The sequence below is a fragment of the Triticum dicoccoides genome, chromosome 1B, assembly GCF_002162155.2.
Source record: "Triticum dicoccoides isolate Atlit2015 ecotype Zavitan chromosome 1B, WEW_v2.0, whole genome shotgun sequence".
NCBI classification, from domain to species: domain Eukaryota; kingdom Viridiplantae; phylum Streptophyta; class Magnoliopsida; order Poales; family Poaceae; genus Triticum; species Triticum dicoccoides.
The window spans coordinates 9,188,645-9,196,189 of NC_041381.1; the positions used below are offsets into that span (position 1 = coordinate 9,188,645).

General features: G+C 45.2%; 1 pseudogene; it reads left to right on the forward strand.

Annotated features, from left to right (window-relative positions):
* LOC119349958 overlaps positions 1-7,518 on the forward strand; it is a 16,324-nt pseudogene extending 8,806 nt beyond the window's left edge.
* The last annotated feature ends 27 nt before the right edge of the window (positions 7,519-7,545 follow it).

Sequence of the window (7,545 nt, forward strand, 5' to 3'; positions counted from 1 at the left end):
CCTGCCCCCTCCCGCCCCCGCGCGCCGGCGCCCTCGCCTGCCCCCGCGCTGTGAGCCGCCGCCCGGCTCTTTTTTTTATTTCTTTAGTTTTTTTCATATATATATAATGTTTATGCTCTGTTTTTTTATTTTCATGCTCTGTTTTTTTATGTTTTTGTTCATATGTTGCTATAATGTTCATATGTATGTGGCTCTATTTTTTATTTTTATTAGTTTAGTTTTTTTTGTTCATATGTGATGTATATGTGTATGTGGCTATAATGTATATGTGTATGTGAACAATGCAAAAGATAGTTTTTTAGAAAAATTAGGATTTTTTTTCTGTTCATAGATTTTTTTGGTGATATTAATTATTGTAAATATGCAAATGTTTGTATATTCATATGAACAATGAATTAGGAAATACTACTTCATGTATTTTTAAGAAGGAAGAAGAAGAAAAAGAATGAGAGGAAAAAGGAAATAAGAAGAGGAAGAAAGGAGAAGAAGAGGGGAGAGGAAGAAGAGGAGAAATAAATAAGAAGAAGAAAAAAGAAGAAAAAGAAGAGGAGAAGAAGAAAGGAATAGAGGAGAAGAAGAAAAAATAGAAAAAAAATTCTATTTTTTCTTCTTCTCCTCTATTCTTTTCTTCTTCTCCTCTTTTTTTTCTTCTTTTTTTTCTTATTCTTCTTCCTTCTTCCTTCTTCCTCTTTTCTTCCTTTTCCTTATTTTCCTTTCTCGAGGGATAAGAAGAAAAAGAAGAGGAGAAGAAGAAAGAAAGGAATAGAGGAGAAAGAAGAAACTTCAACACGAGGGGGGGTACCGATACCCCCTCCCCGATAACATTATTTTCCCATGTATATGTATGTCGCGTCGTTGTCGATATAACGAGGGTGTCGAGGGTCGGGAACTAGGGTAGAGGGTCGAGGGTCATTAAGGGGTCAAGGGTCGAGGGTTTCAGGGTCGAGGGTTCGAGCGATCGAGGGTCGAGGGTTCTAGGGTCTTCTAGGGGTCAAGGGTTCCAGGGTCATCGAGGGTTTGAGGGGTCGAGAGAGGTTTCGTAGTGCCAAAGTATTGAAGAAATCCATGGCTTCATCATTAGCTGGAAGTAACCAGGGCATGATGGTACGAAGTCCTTCAAAGTTATTCTGGAATGGAGTCCCGGATAGGATAATTTGCCTTTTTGTATGAATTTCAGCAAAGGCCTTCCAAATAAAGATATTCGGAAGGTTCTTACTAAACTTTGTACCAAAAAGCGAATTATCCTATCTGGGACTCCGTTCCAAAATAACTTTGGAGAGCTTCGTACCATCATGCACCTGTTACTTTCGCCTAATGATGAAGACATGGTTTTGTTGAATCCTTTGACACTAGGCAACCTCCCGACCCCTCGGCGATCCTCGACCCCTTGACCCTCGACCGCTCGGCGATCCTCGACCCCTTGACCCTCGACCCCTCGGCGATCCTCGACCCCTTGATTAAAAAAAAGAGGAGAAGAAGAAAGGAATAGTGGAGAAGAAGAGAAAATAGAATACTCTATTTTCTCTTCTTCTCCAATATTCCTTTCTTCTTCTCCTCTTTTTTTCTTCTTTTTTTTCTTTGATCTTCTCCTCTAGCTATTCCTTTCTTCTTCTCCTCTTTCTTCTTCTTCTTCTTCTTCTTCTTAATTTTTATCGGGAACGAGGGTGTCGAGGATCGCCGAGGGGTCGAGGGTCGGGAACTAGGGTAGAGGGTCGAGGGTCGTTAAGGGGTAAAGGGTCGAGGGTTTCAGGGTCGAGGGTTCGAGGGTTCTATAGGGTCGAGGGTTCCAGGGTCGTCTAGGGGTCGACGGTTCCAGGGTCGTCGAGGGTTCGAGGGGTCGAGAGAGGTTTCGTAGTGTCAAAGTATTGAAGAAATCCATGGCTTCATCATTAGCCGGAAGTAACTAGGGCATGATGGTACGAAGTCCTCCAAAGTTATTCTGGAATGGAGTCCCGGGTAGGATAATTTGCCTTTTTGTACGAATTTCAGCAAAGGCCTTCCAAATAAAGATATTCGGAAGGTTCTTGCTGAACTTTGTACCAAAAAGCGAATTATCCTATCTGGGACTCCGTTCCAAAATAACTTTGGAGAGCTTCGTACCATCATGCACCTGTTACTTTCGCCTAATGATGAAGACATGGTTTTGTTGAATCCTTTGACACTAGGCAACCTCCCAACCCCTCGGCGATCCTCGACCCCTTGACACGTGGGGGGGGGGGGGGTCGATATTACCCCCTCCTTGAAGCGTTCTCGAGGAAACCCCTAACCCTTGAAGCGTTGTCGAGGCCACCCGAAACCATAGAGAAGCAGCGTCGAGGCCACTAATTAATATGATTCCTTATTGTGATTAGCTAGCTAGTTCTACGTTTGCCACTAATATATCCATATCTGTCATGTTTGAATAATAATTGCCATGTTGTAAATATTTGTAGAAACTATGGACACCCCGGCCCGAGACGAAGCACAAGAAGTGTTGTTGAGGGACATAATCGCAGAAGGAAGTGATGCCGTCTGCTCGTTGATGTTTCTCAACGACAACGATGGTCTGGAAGGAGAAGGTGAAGAAGTAGCTGGCTATGATTTACATGGTTCCAGGGACCCAATGTCGGTGCAAGAAGGAGAGGGTGAAGAAGTAGACCATGAGGACGGCTCCGGTGATCACCGAACCGAGTCCGGCCAGGTATATATATTAGTTAAGCCTGTGCTGACTAGGGTTTTGATGCATTCATTGTTTTGGTATGTACACATATTAATTAACACTCCTCTTTGTTCTTTTTTCTAGCCCTCCGGATCGAGCACAACTTCGGTAAAGAGACGAGGCCCGAAGAAAAAGTTGAGCTCGGATGAAAAGTTTGAGATCATACAAATCGCGCGCGACGGCCAACCGATTCAACCCTACCGGACAAAGAAGGCATTTGTTGCTCAGTGCGGGGTTCTGGTTAGGGACAAGATCCCGGTCAGCATCCACCAATGGTATAAGCCTAAGAACGAAGACCCTGAGGTGTCTTATGTCAATGATATGCAGAAAAATGATCTTTGGACTGAGCTGAAGTCAAATTTCACCCTACTGCCAGAGGATGATCCGGAGAAGCCAGTTATAGAGCCATTAATCAAGTCTTTTGCTCTTAAGAAGATGGCAGACCTATTCAGGAATTGGAAGAAAGACCTGAATAGGTATGTCGATAAAAATGAGACACCAAAATTCAAGGGCAAATATGAGAAGATCAGAGATGACTGGCCCGCAATTGTGGCCCACAAGACATCGGAAAAGAGTAAAAAGATGTCGGCAACAAACAAGCAAAATGCTGCGAAGAAGAAGCTTCACCATCGCACGGGGTCAGGTGGCTACCTCGTAGCCCGGCCTAAGTGGGCCAAGGCTGAGAATGATCTGCTTGATAAAGGGATCGAACCAGAGACAATGAACTGGCCAGACCATTGCCGGACTTTGGACCCTCTAATAGGGAACCTTGGACCCTCTAATAGGGAAGTGCATTTGGACGGACGAACAATTGGAAATACCAGTCAAGAGGCTTCAGCACTATATTGATGCAGCGCAGCAAGGGACGTTCGTTCCAGACAGGGAGAAGGACGAGCTCACAATGGCCCTCGGGAATCCTGAGCACCCTGGACGGACACGAGGCATGCCAGGCTCCGTTTCGTGGAAGGCTGGATTTCCGGACGCAGGGGGTTACAAAACCGAGGAGAGGAGGAAGAAACTGGAGCAGAGCCAACTGCAGGCGCTGCACGAAAGGGTAATGGGGCTAGAGGAACGAGAAGCAGATCGGAGCAAACGACCTGCCGAAGCTTCCCCCGAAGCTACCCCGCCATCTCAGCGGAGAAGCAGCATGGCTTCCACCGAGCTGCTTCAGCCGGAGCATGCCTTGACGGCTACTGCCAGCTATCCTGTGGATGCTATCACGGAGTCTCAAAATTGCCACCTTATGGCGGAATGGAGCAATTTGAAGGTCAAGGTGGCTGTTGGCTCTGTTTATCCTACTAAACCCGACTCTTTTCACTGCCGGCCCATTCCAGAAGGATATGCTAAGGTGATGGTGGATGAAATAACGGAGGGATTTGAGGACCTCCGGCTTGACCACCCTACCGATGAAGGGGAGTATCGGCTGGGTTCTGCTCTGAAGACTCCATTCCAATGGCGGAAGGATCTCATCAACCTTCCGAACTGGACGTCTCCGCCTCCTCGTCCTCCTTCGGCGAGTCAGGGCACTCCGCCTCCTCCACCGCCTCCTCCACCGCCTCCTCCTCCGGCGAGTGACGATCAGGGCACTTGGCCGGCTCCTTCTCCTGCGCGTGGCGGCACTCCGCCTCCTTCTCCGCCTGCACCGGTGCGCCCGAGCAGCCAGCCTCCTCCTTCTTTGCCTCGTCAGCAAGGTCGGAAGAGACCCACCGCCGCTCCGGCTGCTCCGGCGCGTCGTAGTCCTTCTCCTCCACCTCGTAAGCAAGGAAAGAAGACATCCGCTCCGTCTGCTCTGCCGGCGTCTAGCAGTACAGCCAAAGGCGGGAGGAGATACAGATTCGGTCCTTCTCTGAAGACTCTAGAGAAGTTACCTTACGAGAGGTCTGAGGAGGAAAACGTGAAGATCGCACAGACCGAAGTGGATGACTGGTTTCAAGGGTTGAAAGCAAAGAGACATCCACCTCCGGAGGAGAAGGTAGATCCGATGAAAGTGAAGCGCACTCTGGCTGCCCTGACAAGACCACCCAAGTCTCCGCCGAAAGGCAACTATGAGCACATTATTGGAAAGGCATTTGCCGAAGCGGAGATGTCGAGAAGTATTAAAAGTGATCAAAGGATGAAAGAACGACGAGCTGGGAAACAAATTGCCCAGCTCGGCGAACAAGCGAAGCAATCGTGCCCCCCCCTCAAGGTGCCTGCTAGTGACATCGTCGATCCGAGGATGGTGCCCGGTTATGGCAGTCCTGCAGATTACCTGCCCGACGATGTACATTATGATTTCTTGGAGGTGCTGATACAAAGATACGAGTACGGGAAGCCTCTCGTCAAAGATGAAAGTTCTCTATCAACGATGATGCAAAGATTGCATGATTGGTACATGAAAACCTGCAGAGAGTCTGAGGGGAGGAGTACTTTGTATGTGAGAGTTAAAAAGGAGCATGACCTCCTTGGGATTGAACTGTTGCCTATTCCATTTGAGGAGTTCTATCAGTTTTTCAATCAATTGGCCCTCGATAAAGCAACGGTCACCTGCTACTGTCTGTAAGTAGTACTACTTCTGTCATTAAGTCTCTCTATATAACTCAGCTCTTTCATTGCATGTATTTATAATTATCCTCACTATATTATGCAGATTGAAGATCGTCGAATTGAAGAAAAGACAAGAGGGTGATATTGGGTTCATTAACACATATCTCATAGATAAAACTGAGGTTGAATTTCATAAAGAAAATACCGAGGCTAACTTGCTACAATCGTTGGTAATAAATGAACACAAAGATATAATACTCTTTCCTTACAACTTCAAGTGAGTGTTACTGTCCCTTGGCATATTCGGTTTCCCTTATTAGTCCAGGTTATAGTAATGTAATATTGATGAGTTATGCATGCGTGCGCAGCTACCACTATATTCTCCTAGAGATTAAGCTTGAGAAGGGAGTAGTAACTATCTTAGACTCCAAACGAAAAGATCCCAAGGAGTATGCGGACATGACTGAAATGCTCGAGAAGTAAGTTAAATCAATCATTATCCACCATATCAGCAACTTTGTTCATTTTTGATATCAAGCAATTGTTTTCTTTGTATGGCAGGGCTTGGAGAAAATTCACCAAAAAAGCTCCGGGACTGCCGAAGAAGTTGCAATTTAGACACCCGAAAGTAAGTACTATATAGTAGCATATTCCACGCATCTCCTAGTGATTCAAGCGCTAGTTTCATCAATACCATTTAGCATGCTTGCTAATTATCAGTTTGATTGACCTCTATTTCTTGTAAAGTGGTTGTGGCAGGAACAAGGGAATGATTTCTGTGGATACTACATTTGCGAGTCCATCCGCCACACGACCTATGAGCGGGGCTACTCCGACAAACAATATGAAGTGCGTAAATAACAATATTCACAATTTTATTTTATTACCATCATTTGTGTTGAGTTTCATTCATTCATATATACATATATATATGTATGTATATATGTATGTATGTATGTATTGACCCCCTTCTTAAAATTAGATGTTTCGGTTGCGGGATGAACTCCTAGCACCAGACCGCCTGCGAGCAATTCAAGAGGAATTGGCGGCATTCTTTCTTGACCACGTGATCGCTGAAGACGGAGAATACTATGTGGACCACGCGTCCGTATGTTAGGAGATTATATTTGTAAAAGATAATTATTGTATATATGTAGCCGGTAGTGTCGGATAGATATACGAGAACTTGTTGTTCGACCAATCTCTCGGAGAAGGAGAGGTGGTCGATATCACTTCTCTCTGTATGCATATATGTTCATGACGATCTTCTGTTTGCTTACTAGCTAGCTAGCGTGTCTAGCTAGTCCTCTCTATATGTATGTATAGTACGTAGCGTCGACCAAGCACGGACAAAAGAGAGGACACTTCTCTCTATTAATTAGCTAGCTAACACAATATATGAAACACCTAAATTAACCCCCCAAAACCCTCAAACCACCCCCCCCCTTTAAAAAAACAAAAACCCCAGCCACAGAAATGCTGACGCGTGGATGCCTATTGGTTCCGGTTGGTGCCACCAACCGGGACCAAAGGCCCTCCTGCCTGGGCTCAGCGGACAGGCCACGTGGAGTCCCATCTGTCCCGGTTCTGGATTGAATCGGGACTAAATGGTCAGGGCATTAGTACCAACCCTTTAGTCCCGGTTCATGAACCGGGACTAAAGGCCCTCACCAACCGGGTCTATAGGCCCTTTTTCTACTAGTGTCTTTGGAGCAGGTGCACTAGAGCCATGGGACTATTTTGTACACCTTGAAAATTTGGAATCATCTGGAATATTGGAGGAAATCAAAAGTATCCTGGTAACATTTACCGACTGTAAATCTGTATTGGCTCATGATACTGAAAATAGAGTGTTGTGTACAATATACCAGAGAGAAGTAAAGGATGGGCGAGAGAGCCTCATGGTGAAAGTCGAGAAAGAGGATTACATCCATGAAAAAGATTTGTGGATTGAAAATGAAGAATTTTTTCAGTTATTCAATCAAAAGCACTCGACAAATATATCGTCGGTTGCTATTGTCTGTAAGTGATTTCTGTCTATAATTTAAGTCTCTAGCTCAGCTCGTTCATTGCCTGTTATTATACTCACTATATTCTTTTGTGTGGTATTATGCAGAATGAAGATTTTTGAATTGAAAAGAGCCGGAGTCTATGGCATTGGGTTCATTAACCCAAATACCGTTAATGAAGAAGTGTTGAGGAGGAACCCTAAAGACACTGAGAAAATGCTTCTAAGGTTTTTGAAGGTCCTAAAGTACAAACCAGAAATACTTTTACCTTGGAACTTCGAGTGAGTGTTACTGTCTTGTACTACAAATTAT